At 39.0% G+C, this 20,999-nt stretch overlaps 1 protein-coding gene and 1 long non-coding RNA gene across 2 annotated transcripts in view; both read left to right on the plus strand.

Moving 5' to 3' along the window:
* LOC115281039 (zinc finger protein 91-like) overlaps nt 1-20,999 on the plus strand; it is a 239,667-nt gene that overhangs the window by 180,646 nt on the left and 38,022 nt on the right.
* LOC115281049 lies at nt 11,208-15,201 on the plus strand. Its single transcript, XR_003904046.1, has 3 exons — nt 11,208-11,326; nt 12,176-12,226; nt 15,128-15,201. It is a non-coding gene; the product is annotated as an uncharacterized LOC115281049 (long non-coding RNA).

A 20,999-nucleotide genomic window follows, 5' to 3' on the forward strand; every position in this document is an offset into this window, starting at 1 on the left:
ACACATAGAAGAATTGTTTTTCTCCCAGGATATGGAAAATGACAGAGGTCAAGAAAGGGGAATGTGTCAGTAAATAAAGAACTATTTCATATATTTAAGTATTAACTGATGAAGTAATGTCCTAGAATACACAGGAAAGATTAGATCAAGAATAGAAAAGATATACGATATTTTTGAGTGGAAAACACTTCATTTTTTGACACCAAAGTAAAGAAGGTACAGGAAAAACTAACTATGGACCGCAACTTTAAAATTATGCAAAAACACTCTACTTGTATCCATGAAAATTGTTTATTTTCCTCTGAGAAATTAATACAGCTTTGTAAGTGGAAGATAACATGAACTATGTAATTTTGTTAATTTTATGTCCTAATTTGTTTTACCTTTGAAGGTCAGATTCAAATTTGAAGCTCAATTCTTAATTAACTTATCTCTGTATGTTCTAATTGCAGTTTTTACATGGTCTTAACTAATTTATATTTTTTCCTGATAATTTGTATCCATTTAGGGTTTTTTTTATCTTATTGAGATTATTGTGACCTACTTTATCTGCAGTGCAGAATAAAAGAGTAAAAGAAACACATCATTTAAAATTCACTTGGGACTTGATCACTTCTTCCTGGGAGAGAAGTAGAATCCTGAAATGGCCAAACTGGGTGAAAAAGAAGCCATGAACAATCAGGCTTACTTGGTAGCTCCAGACAAGTCACACTAGAAATCTCCAGGTACATGAGGTCAATCACCTTATGGGGAAACAATCTCAAGATCTTATGATCCATCACAAGTCAAGAATAACTTCCAATTTGGAGGCATCAATATATGGCCTATGGAGCTTTAATATGAATTTTAAAAATTATCTTAAGATTAAAAGTATACTTCATAAGATATTTTTGAAGACCACCATACTTAAAAAATCCATCTATCCAGTCTCAAACTCACAGAAAAGTTGCAAATATGGTACAAAGAGTGTTTTTTTCCCCTGAACCATTTGAGACTAAATTGCTGACCTAATGCCACATCACCCCTGAAGATATCCCTACATAACCATAATATATAATCAAAATCAAGAAATTAACCTACATTAAATTATGTAATTAAATACATTACTACCATGTATATTAGATCCCATCCAAGTTTCACCAAGTGTGCCAAGAATGTCATTTGCTCTAAAGGAGTCAGTTCAGAATCACCCATTGTGTCGAAATGTCATGTCTCTTTAATCTTTCCTTTAGTCTGAAAGTTTCCCAGTTTTGTCCTGACTTTTGTAATCTTGACACTTTTGATGAGTATACATTAGTTTTTGGAGAGTGTCTCTCAATTTGATTTTCTTTGATGTTTCCTCATGATCAGGTTATGCGTTTTGGAGGGAATGCTGACAAAAGTGATGCTGCTTTCTTCTCAGGGCATACCAGAAGGCCATGATGACTCTTTATTTTCCTTTTTCCTTTCTCCCACCTTTTTTTTTTTCCCTCTTGCCATCCATATATATTCTCCCTTATCTCTCCCCTTAACTGGTTATACACTTTTAGACTGTCCATTGTCCTTTGTTGTCTCTGGCCCCCCTTTATTTTTTCTTCTCTTCTTTTCTTCCATTTCTACTCCCTTTTCTTTTCTTCCTTTCCCCCTTTTAATTTGTTTGTTTGTTTGATTTGTATGTGTGTTTGCATGCTTCTGTTCCCTGTGTGTTTGTCTGTTTTCCTTTCCAGGGCTACCCCAAGAAACAAGCCAAAGTATGCATGATGGTGAAGCCCAGATATCACTGAGTAGGGAAATAAAATAATCAAAGGCCCAACAAGAGAAACCGAGAGACATCATTAAAAGAATATTTTCTGAAATGATAGGCCTGGACAAACAATAAGCCTCCTTTAAGAGAGCAATACTAAGAGGTGCACAGTGCACAACGAGCTTTTTAAAACTGACAAGAGACAGAAAACTAGCCAAAATGACAAAACGAAAACTCTCCCCTGAAGAATCTCCCGAAATAAGTCACAGCCACAGAACTGCTCAAAACAGATCTAAACAACATAACTGAACAAGAATTTAAAACACTTAAAATTAATCACTGAGGTTGAAAAAAGCATCAAAGAAGCAACTGAGACAATGACTAGGGACTTTGAAAATAGGTGTGACTAGTTTAAAAAAGGCTATAAATGAGGTGAATGATAAAATGGAGGCAGCCACCTCAAGGATTGAAGAGGCAGCGAGAAGAATTAGAAGACATAGTTATAGGAAAAGAGAAAGCCAGAAAAAAAAAGAGAGAGAGAGAAATTGATCCAAGAGCAGGAAAGGAGAATTCGAGACCTGAATGATACAATCAAATGGAACAACATCCTTATCATAGGACATCCTGAAGATGAAGAAAGAGACAGACATCCTGAAGGGATACTAGACCAAATTATAACTGAGAATTTCCCAAATCGGGGGAAAGAAGTAGACATTCAAATTCAAGAGGCACAAAGAACCCCCTTAAGGTGTAATTTGAATTGACCTTCAGCACGACATATCATAGTGATACAGGCAAAAAGTAAAGAGAGAATTCTGAAAGCAGCTAGGGATAAAAGGGCTCTAACATACAAAAGGAAACCTGTCAGAGTGGTTACAGACCTATCTAATGAAACTTGGCAGGCCAGGAAGGAATGGCAGGAAATCTTCAATGTGATGAACAGAAAAAATATGCAGTCAAGAATCCTTTATCCAGCAAGCCTGTCATTCAAAATAGGAGAGATTAAGGTGTTCCCAAATAAAAATTGAGAGAATTCATGACCATCAAACCAGCCCTACAAGAAATCCTAAGAGGAACTCTCTGAGGGAAAAGTTGCAAAGAATACAAGGTGCCAGAGACACCAGTCTAAACATGAATTCTATGGAGAACACAATGAATCTAAACCCATATTTTTTAATAATAACACTGAATGTAAATGGACTGAATCCCAACCAAAAGACATAGGGTAGCATAATGGATAAAAAAACAAAATCCATCTATTTGCTGTCTACAAGAGACTCATTTTAGACCTGAAGATACCGTCAGGTTGAAAGTAAAGGGATGGAGAAATATCTATCATGTGACTGGAAGCCAAAAGAAAGGCAGAGTAGCCATACTTAGACAAACTGGACTTTAAAGTAAAGGTAGTAACAAAAGATGAAGGACATTATAAAATAATTACAGGGTCTCTCCACCAGGAAGAGCTAACAATTATAAACATCTATGTGCCAAATTCGGGAGCACCCAAATACATAAAACAATTAATCACAGACAGTCTTATTGATGAGAATGTGCTAATTGCAGGGGACTTTAATACTCCACTGACAATAGATAGATCAACCAGACACTAAAGAAACACTAAAGAATCACTAAAGAAACAATGGACCTGAAGGACACATTGGAACAGATGGATTGATAGATATATTTAGAACTCTACATCCTGAAGTTAGGAAATTCACCTTCTTTTCGAGTGCACATGGCTCATTCTCCAAGATAGATCACATACTTGGGCATAAAGCGGCCCTCCATAAATATAAATGAATAGAGATCATACCATGCACACTTTCAGATCACAATGCTATGAAACTTGAAATTGACCACAGGAAAAAGTCTTGAAAACCTCCAAAAATGTGGAGGTTAAAAACCACCCTACTAAGGAATGATTGGACTAATAAGGGAATTAGAGAAGAAGTTAAAAAATATATGGAAACAAATGAATATGAAAATACAACAATCCAAAATCTCTGAGCTGCAGCAAAGGCAGTCTTAAGAGGAAAGTATATTGCAATCCAGGCCTATTTCAACAAACTAGAAAAGGCGCAAATTCAAAATCTAACAGAGCACCTACTGGAACTAGAGGGGGAGAAGCAAGAGCACCCCAAACCCAGCAAAAGAAAAGAAATAATAAAGATCAGGGCAAAAATGAACAATATAGAATCCCAAAAAATCAGTTGAGCAGATCAATGAAACCAAGAGTTGGTTCTTTGAAAAATTAAACAAAATTGATAAACCTCTAGCCAAGCTCCTTAGAAAGAAAAGAGAGAGCACCCAGATAGACAAAATCATGAATGAAAAGAGATCTATTACAACCAATCCCTCAGAAATACAAGCAATCAACAGAGATTACTATGAAAAATTATATGCCAACAAACTGGACAATCTAGAAGAAATGGGCAAATTCTAAACATGCACTACCAAAATTCAAACGGGAAAAGATAGAAAATCTGAACAGACGCATAACCAGTTAGGAAATCAAATCAGTTATAAAAAATCTCCAATGAATAACAGCCCAGGGCCAGATGACTTCCCAGGGGAATTCTACCAGACATTTAAAGCAGAGCTAATACCCATTCTTCTCATGCTATTCCAAAAAATAGAAATAGAAGGAAAACTTCCGAATGCATTCTACGAAGTCAGCATCACATTATTTCCCAAACCAAACACAAGCCCAACAAAAAAAGAGAACTACAGGCTTATATCCTTAATGAATACAGATGCAAAAATACTCAACAAGATACTAGCAAATCGAAATCAACAGCACATAAAAAGAATTATCCATCATGATCAAGTGGGATTCATTCCTGGGTTACAGGACTGGTTCAATATTCACAAATCCATCAATGTGATACATCACATTAAGAAAAGAAAATATAAAAACCATATGATCCTGTTGACAGATGCAGAAACAGCATTTGACAAAATACAACATCGCTTCTTAATAAAAGCCCTCAAGAAAGTCGGGAAAGAAGGAACTTACTTAAACATTATTAAAGCAATTTATGAAAAGCCCACAGCTAATATCATCCTCAATGGGGAAAAAACTGAGAGCTTTCCCCCTGATATCAGGAACACGACAAGGATGTCCACTCTCACCACTGTTGTTTAACACAGTACTGGAAATCCTAGCATCAGCAAGAAGACAAAAGGAAATAAAAGGCATCAGAATTGGCAAAGAAGAAGTTAAACGTTCACATTTACAGATGACATGATCCTCTACATGGAAAATCCGATAGACTCCACCAGAATCCTTCTAGAAATTATACATGAATTCAGTAAAATCACAGGGTACAAAATCAATGTACTGAAATCAGTTGCATTTTTATACACCTATAATGAAGCAACAAAAGAGAAATCAAGAAACTGATCCCATTCACAATTGCACGAAGAAACAAAATACCTAGGAGTAAACCTAACCAAGTATGTAAAAGACCTGGACAATGAAAACTGTAGAAAACTTATGAAAGAAACTGAAGAAGACACAAAGAAATGGAAAAACATCCCATGTTAATGGATCGGAAGAATTAACAGTGTTAAAATGTCATTATTACCCAAGCAATCTACACATTCAATGCAATCCCAATCAAAATGGCACCACTATTCTTCACAAAGCTAGAACAAACTATCCTCAAATTCGTATGGAACCACAAAAAACCTCGAATAGCCAAAGTAATATTGAAGAAGAAAGCCAAAATGGGAGGCATCACAAACCCAGACTTTAGCCTCTACTACAAAGCTGTCATCATCAAGACAGTATGGTATTGGCACAAAAACAGACACATAGACCAATGGAATAGAATAGAGAACCCAGAACTGGACCCACAAATGTATGGCTAATTAATCTTTGACAAAGCAGGAAAGAGTATCCAATGGAAAAAAATACAGCCTGTTTAACAGGTGGTGCTGGGAGAACTGGACAGCAACATACAGAAGAATGAAACTAGACCACTCTCTTCTACCACACACAAAAATAAACTCAAAATGGATGAAGGACCTGAATGTGAGATAGGAAACCACCAAAACCCTAGAGGAGAAAGCAGAAAACAGCCTCCTTGACCTCAACTGCAGCAATTTCCCCAAAGGCAAGGGAATCAAGAACAAAAATGAACTATTGGGACCTCATCAAGATAAAAAGCTTCTGCACTGCAAGGGAAACAATAAAAAAAAATAGGCAACCGACAGAACGGAAAAAGATAGTGACAAATGGCATATTAGATAAAGGTCCAGAATTAAAATCTACAGGGAACTCACCAAACTCCACATCCGAAAAATTAATAATCCAGTGAGGAAATGGGCAGAGGACTTGAAGAGACACTTCTCCAAAGAGGATATCCAAATGGCCAACAGGCACATGAAACAATGCTCAGCATCACTCAGCATCATGGAAATACAAATCAAAATCACACTGAGATATGACCTCACACAGGTCAGAGTGACTAAAATGAACAAATCAGGAGACTATAGATGCTCACCAGGATGTTGAAAAATGGGCACCCTCCTACACTGTTGGTGGGAATGTAAACTAGTACAGCCACTCTGGAAAACAGTGTGGAGGTTTCTCAAAAAACTATCAGTAGAACTCCACTATGACCCAAGAATAGCACTGCTGGGGATTTACGTAAGGGATACAGAAGTGTTGATGCATAGGGGCACATGTACCCCAATGTTCATAGCGGCACTTTCTAAAATAGCCAAATCATGGAAAGAGCCTAAATGTCCACCAACTGATGAATAGATCAAGAAGATGTGGTTTATATATACAATGGAGTATTACATGGCAATAAGAAAGAATGAAATCTGGCCATTTGTAGCAAAGTGGATGGACCTTGAGGGAGTCATGCTAAGTGAAATAAGTCAGGCAGAGAAGGACAGATACCATATGTGTTCTCTCATAGGTCTAACAGGAGAAACCTAACAGAGGACCATGGGAAGGCGAAGAGGAGGAAAAGAGTAAGGGAGAGGGAGGGAGGCAAATCATGAGAGATTCTTGAATACTGAAAACAAACTGAGGGCTGAAGAGGGAGGGAGAAGGGAAAAGGGGGTGATGGTCATGGAGGAGGGCACTTGTGGGGAATAGCACTGGGTATTATATGGAAACCAACTTTACAATATAAATTAAAAAAACAAATTAGATTTTCAAATAACTGAGCAATCCAGGCACCCCAATTCCAAGAGATTTTATAATAAAAATTGTGTAAGGCAAAACTATGAAGCTTTTAGAAGATAATATAGAAATCTGAAATTTTGACCTTGGTAATGAAGGGAATATCTTTTTTTTTTTAATGTTTGTTTATTTTAGAGCAATGAGACATAGCATGAGCAGCGAAGGGGCAGAGAGAGTGGGAGACAGAATCCAAAGCAGGCTGCAGGCTCTGAGCTGTCAGCACAGAGCCCAATAGAGGGCTCGAACTCATGAACTAGGGGATCATGACCTGAGGTGAAGTTCAATGCTTAACGAAGTAAGCCACCCAGGCGCTTCTAAAGAAGAGTATAAAACACAAAAAAATTAAATAAAACACAAAAAAAATTACAAGCCATAAAGAAAAATAAATAAATTCAACATTTAAACAGAGTAGTTTTAATTAAAAAAATATATTTTTGAGACAGCACATGCATGTGAGCAGGTAAGGGGCAGAAGGAGGGAGAATTTTAAACAGGTTCCATTGACAGTGTGGAGCCGAATGTGGGGCTTGATCTCACAACCATGAGATCATGACCTGAGCAAAACTTAAGAGTTGGCCACTTACTCAACCGAGCCAAAACAGAGTGCTTCTATTTATTAAAAGATCACTAAATAATGAAAAAACAAGCTCTAGACTAGAAGATATGTTCGACACATATGATTGGAACATGAACATCCCGGGGGCGCCTGGGCTGCTCAGTCGGTTAAGTGTCCAACTTTGGCTCAGGTCATGACCTCATGGTTCACGAGTTCAAGCGCCTCCTCAAGCTCTGTGCTGACAGCTCAAAGCCTGGAACCTGCATCAGATTCTGCGTCTCCCTTTCTCTCTGCTCCCCTCCCACTCATGCTGTCTCTTAAAAATAAATAAACATTAAAAAAATTTAAAAAACATAAACATCCCAAATAATTAAATTTTTTAACATTTATTAATTTTTTAGAGAGAGCGAGCGAGAGGTGGAGAGGAAGAGAAAGAGGGAGACGCAGAATCTGGAACAGCTCCACTCTCTGAGCTGTCCGCCCAGAGCCCGACATGGAGCTCTAGTGGCTCTACCCACAAACCATGAGATCACAACCTGAGCCAAAGCCGGACGATCCACCGACTGAGCCACCCAGGCGCCCCAAATTTCTTATGTATATTCATGATATCGAGGTTATCTAACAATAACCTTGTACTTAGAGATGCATGCTAAATTATTTAGTGATGAAGCATGTAACATCTACAAGTTACTCATACATGTTGAGCAAACTGGTGAATCTAGGTGAAGGATATATATATACAGTGTACATCATTATACTATTCATTTAGTTTTCCTGTAGCTTTAAATTTTTCAAATTAACAACGTAGGGAAAAATAATTGTAAAAATACTAAAGTGCTTCAAATACTTTCTCGGGATCACTGATTAAATGCGTGACTCATATGTACTAGTATGAAACCCAATCTGTTGAAAGAAGGTCAAAATCATTTGCCAACATCAGCAAAGGCTCTCAAATAAAATGACCAGGGCCAGGAAAGAAAACATACTTATCATTGCTGTTCCTGGGCAGCCTGTATCATAGGGCAGAATCCATTTGCTAGGGTAAAGTGATAACTAATCCTTAAAGGTCTACAAGGTCAGAACGGGTCACAAGGATATAAATCTGAAACTGCCGGGTATTAAAGAAGGCATCTGAGGCCTATGAAAAATTGCCTAAGTATTCCTTTCTCTCCGCAGTCTTCCTAAGGGACATGTGTTTCTGGATTTTGTTTGTTTCCACAAAGTTTAGTTTCCTTGGGTCCGAAATCCTCAAAGTTTCCATTTTCTTTTTAATTTTAAAATTAAAATTTAATACATGCGTAGTGTGTTTTCCTTGTAAAGCAAAAAAAGGAGAGATTATCAGTAATGCTTAAAGTCCTTTTTAATATTACCCCTTCCTTACCATAAGTCCTCTCTTCTCACTCCAAAGGCTACTACTGACACAGGAATTCAATGTGTATCCCTCCATAAAATATATACTACTTTTTATATTAAGTATATCAAATGATACGCTAAAAAAAAAAAAAAAAGAACTCTTCCTCAGCTCCTGCAGTCTGTTTTTGTAATGGTCTCAACCTTTGAGTCAAAGTACCTTTTTGAATCTCCTGAAACTGTCTATACATTTAAAAAAAAATCAACACTATACCACCCATACAAAATATCACAAGTTTAAAATACAACAAACCCCATCCACATGGAATCTATTAACCTCAGTTTAACAATTCCTTTTTTTTTTTCACTTGTAAACAATAGCCTCCTTTTTCTTTAAAGCAGCCATCACAACTATTCAAAAGCCAAAAGAGATAACCAAGAATCACACAAATATGGCTTAAAATCAACACATACTGGAAACCAGAATGTGTTATTTCTAAACAAATAAAAACCCAATATGCTTCCCCTCATGTATACTGATAAAACTCTTGCTCCATTCTGACACTTTGACCCACTTTGTCAGTGCAATTTGACCATCTTCATTTCACATTTATAGTGGATTGCTGCACATGGGTTCATTCACTCAACAATCCTGAGCACCAAACTTGCTACTCCAGTCACTTTACTGGGAAGAGATCAAAGTATTTAGTATAGGGTCCTTTAAGGAAGTTTTATCACTCACTCCCTCCCCCTCTCTGGAGGAGTGGTGCATTTACAAGTCTACCCCACTCAGCGCTGGAAGTTCAAACCTTTGTCATTAAAAAAAAAAAAAAAAAGCCATGAGACAAGTTCAGGCTTTCCAAAACACAAACAAACATACATCTTTAAGTTCCTCTCTCCGTGAACCACAGTAAAATCTTTTTACGTATGAAGTTATTTTATTAGTCCCTGGCCTCAACCTTACCAATAATGTCACTATAATATTAGAAAAGAATGGGTACCTACTTTGTGGGACTGTGCCAGAGGAAAAGCAGTTACCCTAGGACTGGCTTTGAAATTATGTTTCTTGCAAACAAAACTGATGATTTTGCATTCTTCCTAATAACACGTATATTCGATCCAATAGAAAGATGTCTGAATTATTTGCCAGATAAATTGATAACTTGTTTTTTTACCAGATCAAATTAGTGTTAAGAAAGAAATAACTTGACCATCCATTGTTTTTCACACACAATCTCTTCTGAGTCCTACAGTCACATTTGCATAACACAAATGTTATCACCATGCAGCTTCAAGAACGAACACACACACCACACACACCACACACACCCGCGCGCGCACGCACACACACACACACACACACACACACACACACATCCAAAGGGCCTGGCAAGATACCCCGAGGTGTCTTCTAGTCTTAGGCTCCGGCTAGTCTCCCGTCTCGGCTCTACCTCCTCCCCTGCACCTGCCCGCCTGAGGGTCCCGCCTTCTCCAAATCCCGGAAGACCCTGGAGGGCTCCGCACCCCAGCACTCTCCCGCCGCAATCACGCCAGCCGCGCGCGCGCGCCCGACGCCTGCGCGCTGAGCTCGGGCGGGCACTCCCCAGGCCAGCCGCGGCGCGCTCTTTGAGCGAGCGGATTCGAGCGGCAGAATCCTCGAACCCAGCGGAGGGTTCCTAGACGGAGCCTCCTAGCGTCCCGGCCGGCGGCCGCAGGCTCCCTAGTACTGGACTACATTTCCCAGAGCCCCCGCGTCCCTAATGCGGCTTCATTTCCGTTTGTTCGCGCGATTTGCGGGCCTCGCGTGGGGAGGGCAGCGTCTGGAGGAGCTTGGCCCGGCTCCCGTTGGGCGGGCGAACCCAAAATCGGGGCTCAGACCCCAGGCGCCAGATCCTGGGTCCTGAACTGCACCTTCTGTCAGGTGAGGATGTCTGGCGGGCCGGGGCGGAAGCGTCACTGGACTTGCGTGTGCGGCGGTCCCCTGCCGTTTTGTGCCCGGTACTGGTGTGGGCGAATGGACGTGTGCGGCTGTGGTTTTGGGGATAAGCGTTTGCGTGAGTGTGAGTTGCGACTCGGAGTAATCCTGCTCTAACAGTGTATTTGTGACCGCGTGCTTACCTGACGGGAAATGTGCCACGCGACAATGGATTGTGCGTGTCCCTCTTGTGTGACTGGGGGTTTATGACTTGAGCTGTGCGACAGGGCTGTGGTGACAGGGTGTTTGGATGGAGTTGGCTCACCTTGAGGTGATGTATGCGACGTTATGTTGTGTATTACTGGTGTTTGCTTGTGACTCTGAGGTGTCATGAGTGTTGCAGTGACAGCGGCGTTTGTGACCACTTGTTTTCCTTGGCCTGGTGCCTGGTTGTATGTCTCTGAGTGTGCCGTCAGTGTGACTCTGGACTGCGAGGGCGCGGCTCTTCATGCCTGTGTGAAGAGAGTAGAAGTGCTGCTGTGAAGGAGTGTTTGGGGCCACGGGTATCCCTCATCGGACGCTGGTATGCCTGAGCGTCTGTGTATATGTGCTCTGCGTAGGATCAGATTTTAAGACAAAAGGTGGTCTGAGGATATGACATTAATTTGGCACTTGTGACTCTGGCTGTGTGACACGAAAGGTGATTGTGTGTAACTTTGTCTAGTCATTTATGGGAGTTTAGCGAGGTACATAAATTTGAGTTTCTGTAGTTTTGGGGTTCATTCCGGGGCTGTCTGCCTTTGTGTCATGAGTCCCTTGTGGCTTTGTCCTTAAATAACTTGACTTTTTTCTCTTCCGACCTCAGTGATCCTCCCCCCCTGACCGCCGCCTCCCATTCACACATGGCCTGTACTGCTTCATTTCTGTGTTCATCCTTAGTCCACCATGGGATTGTAGATGCAGGTTCCCTGTGGCTTCCAGATGTCCTCTCACCTTATAGCTTTAAGGATATTGAATGCAGGAAAATGACAGGAAGTAAGGAAGGCAGAAATTGGGGCCTCTGAAGGAAGACTGTGAGTTCTTTCCAAGCCACAGCGGGTAACACCTTCAAAACGGGCCACTTGGAAATGCAATGGAGTTCCGGAAATGGGAATTCTAGAGAGTGTGCTAAAGGAGCCAGTCACACACTGTAGCACTTCCCTGCAGGGCTCTATCTCCAGTGGACAGTTTTGAATCCAGAAATAAATTTTAGCCCAAGACAGCTGTGATCTTGGACTTTCTTTCTGATACAGAAAGTTCTAGTCTCCTGATTTTCCTCCACATTAAATGAGGCGTAGATGGGGTGAGCGGGTAAGAGAGTGTATTTTGATTTAGAGTATATCCTAAGGAAGGCCAAGTATCTCATGATTCCTTTTTCTTTTCCTGAGAGTAGAATCCAGAAGAGGAAAAAATGGCTGTTATACATTCAAAAGCAAAGTCCAAGGTGAGTGGATGATTCTGCTTAGTTTCCTGAAATGCTTTTTTTTTTTTTCCAGGATGTAGGAATGTTTGTTTTCCTTTTGAAATTTCCTAGTTAAGCTTTCTCAAATGATGGAGGTGGCAAGGCAGTTTTCTGTAGATTGGGAGCAGGGAATATGTGCAGTTAATTGTGATAGATACTTCCTAATAGTGGTTAAATTGAGGAAGTATGGATTTGAGATTCATATATTTTAAAAAGAGATAATATTGTGTTAATCCTGACACAGCATTCTGGTTTTTTTTTTAACTTTTTCCGTTTGTTAATTTTCAAACCTACACAAAAGTATAACAAACCATCATAGGCCCAGCCGAAAGTTACCACTTGCCAATCTTATTTATTCTCCCTTCAGTTCAAATTCCTTTCTAATTAGCCTTTTGATTTCTTCTGTGACTTATGGGTTACTTAGAAATATGTTAGTATTCGTGTATTGTGATGATCTTCCCAAGATCTTTTTGTTACTGATTTCTAATTTCATTCCGTTGTGTTCGGAGAAATATAATGTATGACTTGAATCCTTTAAAATTCATTAAGATTGATTTTGTGACCCAAAATGTGTGGTCTTCTTAGTAAATGTTTGATGTGCACTTGGAAAGACTATTCTGCTGTTGTTGGGTGGAGTGATTCATAAACGTCACCTAGGTAAGGTAGGTTGATGGTATTGCTTAAATACGCTGTAACTTTACTAATATTCTGTCTTGGATTTATTCCTTTCTCCTTGTAGTTTCTATGAGTTTCTGTTTCATGTATTTTGAAATTCTGTTATTAGAAACATAAAAGTTTTGGATAATTGTCCTAATGGTGAATGGGTCCCTTTATCCTTATGAAATGGTCTTCTTTATTTGTAGTAGTTGTTGCTCTGAGCATCTATTTTGTCTGGTATATAATATTGCCACTCCAGCTTTCTTTTTATTTGTGTTAGCATGGTATCTTTCTCTATCCTTTTATTTTTAACCTGTTTGTGTTCTAGTATATAGGGTATTTCTTGTTGGCTGTATTCAGTTTTTATCCAGTTTGAATTTCTGTTTTATAAAGTACTTATACCATTTATATTTAGTGTGATTATTGATGTGGTTTGGGTCAAATCCATTATCTTGTCCCATCGGTTCCTTATTCTCTTTTTCTTTCCTGCCTTCTTTTGGATTGGGGGAGAGAGTTTCAAACTAACAATACCAATATTTTTACTAACCATCTGAATATAGAAAAACGATCAAGACTTGAAGATCAATAAGATATAACCTATCCTACAATTAGGCTCATTTTTTTCATCTTGCCTTATACTTTTAGTCATTTTTCCCCCACTTTGATTTAATTTAATTTTTAATTTATATAAAATATTTACTTATTTCCAAAATCAAAACTACAGAACAAGGTGAATTCAGAGAAGTTTGGTGTGCATTCCTGTCCCCTCCACGCTGTTTCTTTTTTCCTTCTATAGATAAGTGCCTGTACTTCTCTTTGGTTTATTCTTCTCTTTTTCTTTTAAATGGTACATGTTTATGTGTATGTGTTTCTATGTATATGTATGTAGTTAAAAGGGAGTATTATATGTATACTACACTATACATTTTTCTTTCTCACAGGTTTAATGTATTCTGGAGATCATTTTTAGCAGCCTAGAGAGATCTTTATTGTTATGTTTTATAATTATCTATTTTGTGTGGCTGTAATAGTTTATTCACCCAGTCTTCTTTTAATTTTTATTAAATTTTTTGTTTAACATTTATTCATTTTGAGAGACAAAAAGAGGGCATGACTGCGGGAGGGGCTGAGAGAGAGAGGGAGACACAGAATCCGAAGCAGGCTCCAAGGTCTGAGCTATCAACACAGAGCCCGATGCAGGGCTCAAACCAACAAACCATGAGACCACGACCTGAGCTGATGTTGGACGCTTAACCAACTGAGCCACCCTATTCACCCAGGGGCCCCTCTTCACCCAGTCTTCTGAGTGGGCATTTGGTTTTTGCCCCAATATTTTGCCATTATGTAATACAGCAATCAAAAACAGTATATATGGTTTCCATTTGTAAAGGTTTATCTTTCAGATTTCTAGAAGTGGCCTACTTTTAGTTTATTTTGATGTTTTTGACATAGATTCTACCTGAATTACAACTCTTGAGTAATAATAAAATGGAAGCATTTCGTTATTTTTCCCTTCCCCATCTTTTTCTTCATTACCTAAGTTTTAAAAAGTCTTAGTTTATCATTGTACTTTTTTCTCAGAATTTATTGAGACATTTTTAAAATTATACATCCTTTTTTTTATAAGATGAAGCTGTTATTTCCTTGTTTTCTGATACAAAGGTAGTACATGTTTGTTGGTATGACTTAGAAAATACAAAAAGAAATGAGGAATAAAACAATTATTCAAAAAACCTCCTTTAGAATGAATCTTCGTTCATATTTGGAATCTATCCTTCAAGTTTTTTTTAACTTCTTGTTATAGAAAATTTCAAACAAGTATGAAAATAAAAAGTATGGTGTAATGCATCTCCATGTACCCTACCCATCACTCAGCTTCAACAAATATCAGTTTATAGCTAGACATGTTTCATCACTAGATCCTTCTCCCCACATAAAAGGGATTATTTTGTAGTAAATTGCAGATATGCAATTTCATCCACAAATATTTTAATATATGTTTCTAAAAGATAAGAACTTATTATTTAAAGAACATAACCACAATATCATCACTACTTAAAAAAATCCTTGAAACTTTCCTAATGCTATGAAATCTCCAATTAGTATTCAGATTTCTCCCATTGTCCATAAATATGTATTAGAATTAAGATCTAAACAATGCCTGTTTAGTCTACTTAGTGCAATAGTGTGATATGTTTCTGAATCTTTCTTTCTCTTTTCTTGCAGTTTGTTTGTTCCAGAAACAGAGTTTTCTTATAAAGTTACCCATATTGTGGATTTTGTTGGTTGCTTATGTGTTGTGTCATTTAACATGTTCTGTATTTCTTCTAAACTAGCATTTAACTCTAGAGGCGTGATCAGGTTTTTTCTTTTTTGTGTGGTTCTGCTTGTTTGCTTTGCACTAATCCTTTATACATAATTGTGTGTATATCTGTGACTTGGTGCATAACATTTGGATGTTTTCTCTTAAGTAATATTAGCCACAGGTTGTCTTTTCTTAGAATTTATTATTTTATCAAGAGTTATAAAATGATACTGTAATTCTGTTATTTCTTTTGCAGTTATTAGCTAGAATACTTCTGTAAAGAGAACCATTCTCATCAGTGTCTTAGTTACTCTGAAGTATAACTTATGTAAAAAAACAAATTGGGATAAAAGATTGATTTTTCTCACTTTTCAGCATCTTTGAAAGTTCATCCTAGGTTTTCCATTTAAGTTATTATTATGTGGGGTGCCTGGGTGGCTCAGTCAGTTAAATGTCTGACTTTTGATTTTGGCTCAGGTCATGATCTCATGATTCCTGAGTTCAAGCCCTACGTCAGGCTCCATGCTGATGGTGCAGAGCCTGCTTAGGTTTCTCTCTCTTTCGCTCTCTCTGCTCCTCCCTCCCCCACTCATTCATTCTCTCTCTCTCTTAAAATAAATAAATAAACTATAAAAGAATTATTATTATAAACTTGTAGATTTAATTATATTTGACATGTTTCACTCCATATCAATTATTGTTCTTTTTCATACTCTGATTGTTCATCTTTGGTCTGTGGGATCCTCTTTATACCCTCTGATTTGTTTCCTTTTGAATTCTGTGGTCCTGGTCCCTGAAATGGGAGAAGCCTTTTGTCTGGCACTCCATCGGTAGTGAAATGATTCCCTACATCCGTGCTGATCCATTTGACCCTCTCTTGGGGCTGTTGCACAGGTGAAAATAGAACAGCAAAAGAGCCAGTGGTTTCTTTGGGTGCTTTCTTTACGAAGTGACAGTAAGTGATTAAAAGCTTGACTGTTACTTTCAGGGTGCCTGGGGGGCTCAGTCAGCTAAGTGCCCGGCTTCGGCTCAGGTCATGATCTCACCGTTTGTGGGTTCAAGCCCCGCGTAGGGCTCTGTGCTGACAGCTCAGAGCCTGGAGCTGCTTCACATTCTGTGTCTCCCTCTCTCTCTGACCCTCCCCTGCTTGTGCTGTCTCTCAAAAATAAATTAAAAACATTAGAAAAAAAATTTTTTAAACGCTTGACTGTTACTTTCATTTTGGCTCATATCTTAGTTTTTCAGATAACTAGCAGCTCAAATATTTTCAACTCCACTTTTGACTGTGGGTATGGTATCAATTTTATCAAGGTTCCTGATAATGTATATAAATCCTCTGTGTTGTTACTGACATTTTCATCTATTTGTTCTGTTAGTTACTGAGAGAAAGATACTAAAATTTCCAAAACTGACTGTGGATCTGTCCATTTCTTCCTTTCGTTCTGTTAGTTTTTGCTTCATATATTTTGATGCTTTATTAAATGTGTACACCTTTAGGAGTTCTGTCTTGATGAATTTGTCCTCTTTTTCTCTTCTATACTCTTTGTCTTGACCTTTGTTTTGTCTTATATTAATACAGTAACACAGGCTTTCCTATGCTTACTATTTGTATGGTATATCTTCCTCCACCATTTTACTTTTCTCTCTCTTTTTTAAAGTTTTTATTTAAATTCCAGTTAAGATACAGTGTAATATTACTTTCAGGTGTACAGTATAGTGATTCAGCACTTCCATACAAGACCCAATACTCATCTCAGCAGGTGCATTCCTGAATCTCCACTGCCTACCTTACCAGTCCTCCATCGCCTCACCTCTTGTAACCATCAGTTTGTTCTCTGTAATTAAGAATCTGTTTCTTGGTTTGCCTGCCTCTTCTTTTCCCCCTTTGTTCATTTGTTTTGTTTCTTAAATTCTACATATAGTGAAATCTTATAGTATTTGCCTTTCTAGGATTGAGGTATTTTGCTTAGCATAGTACTCTCTAGCTCTTTCCATGTTGTTGCAGATGACAAGATTTCATTCTTTTTATGGCTAATACTCCATTCTGCGTGTGTGTGTGTGTGTGTGTGTGTGTGTGTGTGTTTCTGTCTGTGAACCCACACACACACTACATCTTTATCCATTCATCAGTCAGTAGATACTTGGGCTGTTTCTATAATTTGGCTATTGTTTGTGTTTTTAAAAAAATTTTTTAATGTTTATTTATTTTTGAGAGACAGAGAGAGACAGAGCATGAGAGGGGGAGGGTCAGAGAGAGAGACAGAATCTGAAGCAGGCTCCAGGCTCTGAGCTCTCAGCACAGAGCCCAATGCAGGGCTTGAACTCATGGACCATGAGATCATGACCTGAGCCGAAGTCGGACACTCAACCAATTGAGCCACCCAGGTGCCCCTGGCTATTGTTGATAGTGCTACTATAAACATTGGGTACATGCATCCTTTTGAATTAGCATATTTTTTGTATTCTTTGGATAAATACCTAGTAGTGCAATTGCTCAATTGTAGGGTAGTTCTATTTTTAACATTTTGAGGAATTTCCATACTATTTTCCACAGTGGCTGTACCAGTTTGCATTTCCATCAACAGTGCAAAAGGTGCACCCCTTTCACCGCCTCCTCGCCAGCACCTGTTTCTTGTATTGTTGATTCTAGCCATTCTGACAGATCTGAGGTGATATCTCATTGTGGTTTTGATTTGTATTTCCCTGATGATCAGTGATTTGAACATCTTTTCATGTGTCTGTTGTCTTATATGAATACAGGTATGTAGGTTTTCTTATGCTTAGTATTTATATGGTGTATCTTTCTCTACAGTTTTGCTGTCAACCCATTTATGTCTTTATACTTAAAGTACATTTCTTATAAAAAGCATATAGTTGCAATTTGCTTTTTTTCCTTGTCTTGACATTGTCTCTCAATTGGAGTGGTTGGACTATTGACCTTTAAGGTAATTACAACTTAGTTTATCCCTGTTGGGGGCAGGAGCTCCCCTGTATATCTCTTAAGAAGTGCTTGAGACTTTTTATAGTCAGTTACTTATATTTCCTTGTATCTTTAGCTTTGTGCTGAAGTTATAATTTTTCATCTTCTCTGAAGTTATTTTGGTTGTTAAGATGGTCACAGTTATCTATTGAGCTTTCCACATGTGGAAGAAGTAGAATTTATAATTAAATGTTTCTCAAGTACCTACATCATTGACTCTCTGTAGGGGCAGTGGTTCTCCCTAGAGAAGGTTTTAGAAATCTCTCTGGAGGCTTTGGAATCTTAAAATAACTGAGTTGAGTGTGAAGTCCTCTGGCTTTTGAAGGACTGAAGCCATGAACCTTGATTGTAAGATAGAGAACTTTTCTGTAAAGGGATAGACAGAAACTACTTTAAGCTTTATGGGCCAGATGGTCTCTGTTGCAGTTAGTCAATCTTGCCACTGCAGTGTGAAAGTAGCCAAAGACGATTTATAAACAAATGAGTGTAGATGTGTCCCTGTAAAATTTATTTACGAAAATAGTTGGTGGGCAGTAGTTTGCTAACTTCTAATCTAGATGTTCTGCAGTACACAACAAATAATTATTCTGTGATCTATAAAATGAAGACCACTGCTAGGGAAAAGAATGTGTTTATAATTAATTGGATCTAGAACTTCTCACATAGTGCATGGTTTTTGCATGATTTTTACAAGCTGTTGAATTCATCTATGTTGCTGTTGTATGGTTTTACTATTAGCTAAATCTTCCAGGAATGATTGAGAAATGATTGTTCTTTGTTTTATTCAGAAGTTTATCAAGATTTTTTTAAACACTTGAAAAAGTCATGGCACTGATGGCTACATCACTTATACTTACTTGTAGAAGCTTGCATTTGTAGATAATGAATTTCATAGATTCTGTATACACACATGAACATATCACAGACATACATATATACATATATATGCACATATAGACAGCTTATTTCAAAATGTCAAATATAAATAAAAGCTGTCAACATTACTTAGTTGAAGACTCCTGGGGAAGATGCTAGAGTAGGAGGACTCTAAGCTCACCTTGTCCCACAGATACAAGTAGATAATACCCACATCACTGTAAATAATACACAAAACGACCTGAAGACTGGCAGGACAGACTCTCCACAGCTAAATGTTGAGAATAGGCCAAATCGTCCAGGGTAGGAGGGTAGAGATGCAGTTGAGAGCTAAGTAGATTCATGGGACTGTAGGAGGGAAGGACACTGTAGCAGGAACAAAAGAGACCCTCACACCAAGCACCTCCCACACGGGGACATGAATCTCCTTAACATTTAGCTTTGAATAATCAGAGGGCCTGGGGTTCCTGGGTGGCTCAGTCAGTTGGTTAAGTATCCAACTTTGGCTAAGGTCATGATCTTGCTGAGAGTGCAGAGCCTGCTTGGGATGTTTTTCTCTCCCTCTCTCTCTGCCCCTCCCCTGTGTGCATGTGCTCTCTCTCCCTCTCTCTCAATCTCTGTCTCTCTCTCAAAACTCAAAACTTTGGAAAATCAGAGTGGCTGAATTTCATAAGTTCTTGGAAACAGTGGGGCTTAACACCTGGAACTTTAAATCACTATGCTTGGCTCTGGGAGGGCTGCGAGGGTGACTGGAAACTGAGTCCCTGCTGTTAAAGAGACAGCACAACAAGCAGTTCCACAGAGATACAGCATAGAAGGAGTAGTTTAAACATGTCTGGGATATGCTGGGGGATTGTTTACTGATCTCGGAGCTTGTGCTGGAGGGGCAGGGATCATTGGGAGACATCTCTGAGAACAAAAGACCTGGCAGGCACCAGTTCTCCTCCCCCACCCCCCAGCCTAGACACACAGACACCTATGAGAGGCAGTACAGCACTGATATTTACTACAAAATTTGCTGACAGTGGCCCTGCGCGTGAATATTTCTATGGATCTGCCCTTTCCAACCAGGCCTCTGTTCTAGATTTCTTCCCACAGCAGACTTGTGCAAACTTTGCAAATACCCTGCACCCAACACCTGCATTCTCTTGAGGACCTGCCCCTTCAATATACCAGGCTGGAGCTTTTCCTAAAGTGGTGCCACAGGCTTGGCAGGGTGCAAGCAGCCCTGACATGAGTCAGCAATCACTCGAGTGTGACTCCTGTCTGGGGAAGAGGGGGAGATAACCAAACATACCAGTCCACCTGCAGCCCCAGCAGTGGGCTGGGGACAGACGTCTGGTCTGACGGCAGACCCTGCCCACCAATGAAAGCTTCTTAGGGGACAACACATGGAATGTGCCCTGCAGTTCGATGCTACTGCATCTCCGGCAAATGCCCTGTATGACTCAGCTTAAGCCCAGGGCAGCCCCAGACTGGCCCACAAACAGCACAGGGACCAGAATTTGTCCACAATAGGTAGAAAGGCATTGCAGACGACTGGACTGAAGGCAAAAGTGGCTCAGCCACAATAGCAGGCCACACGCAACACACAGCACTCCTAAAGTGCCAGGTTCTGGTGAACAAGGGAGATTACACTGCAGGGAACTGTAGGGCCGCTTCTTCATAAGGCACTCCTTTTTTTATATATATATATAAATTTTTTTCTTTTCTGTTTTTCTTAAAGATTTTTTAATAGTTTATTTTCAAATTGGTTTCCAAGTAACATCCAGTGCTTCTCCCCACAAGTGCCCCCCACCATGACCATCTCCCCCTTCCCTCCCTCCCTCTCCCCCTTCAGTCTATAGTTCATTTTCAGTATTCAATAGTCTTTCATGATTTGTGTCCCTCACTCTCCCCAGCTCTCTTTCCCCCTTCCTCTCCCTATGGTCCTCTGT

Source organism: Suricata suricatta, chromosome 16 (genome assembly GCF_006229205.1).
Source record: "Suricata suricatta isolate VVHF042 chromosome 16, meerkat_22Aug2017_6uvM2_HiC, whole genome shotgun sequence".
Taxonomy (NCBI): domain Eukaryota; kingdom Metazoa; phylum Chordata; class Mammalia; order Carnivora; family Herpestidae; genus Suricata; species Suricata suricatta.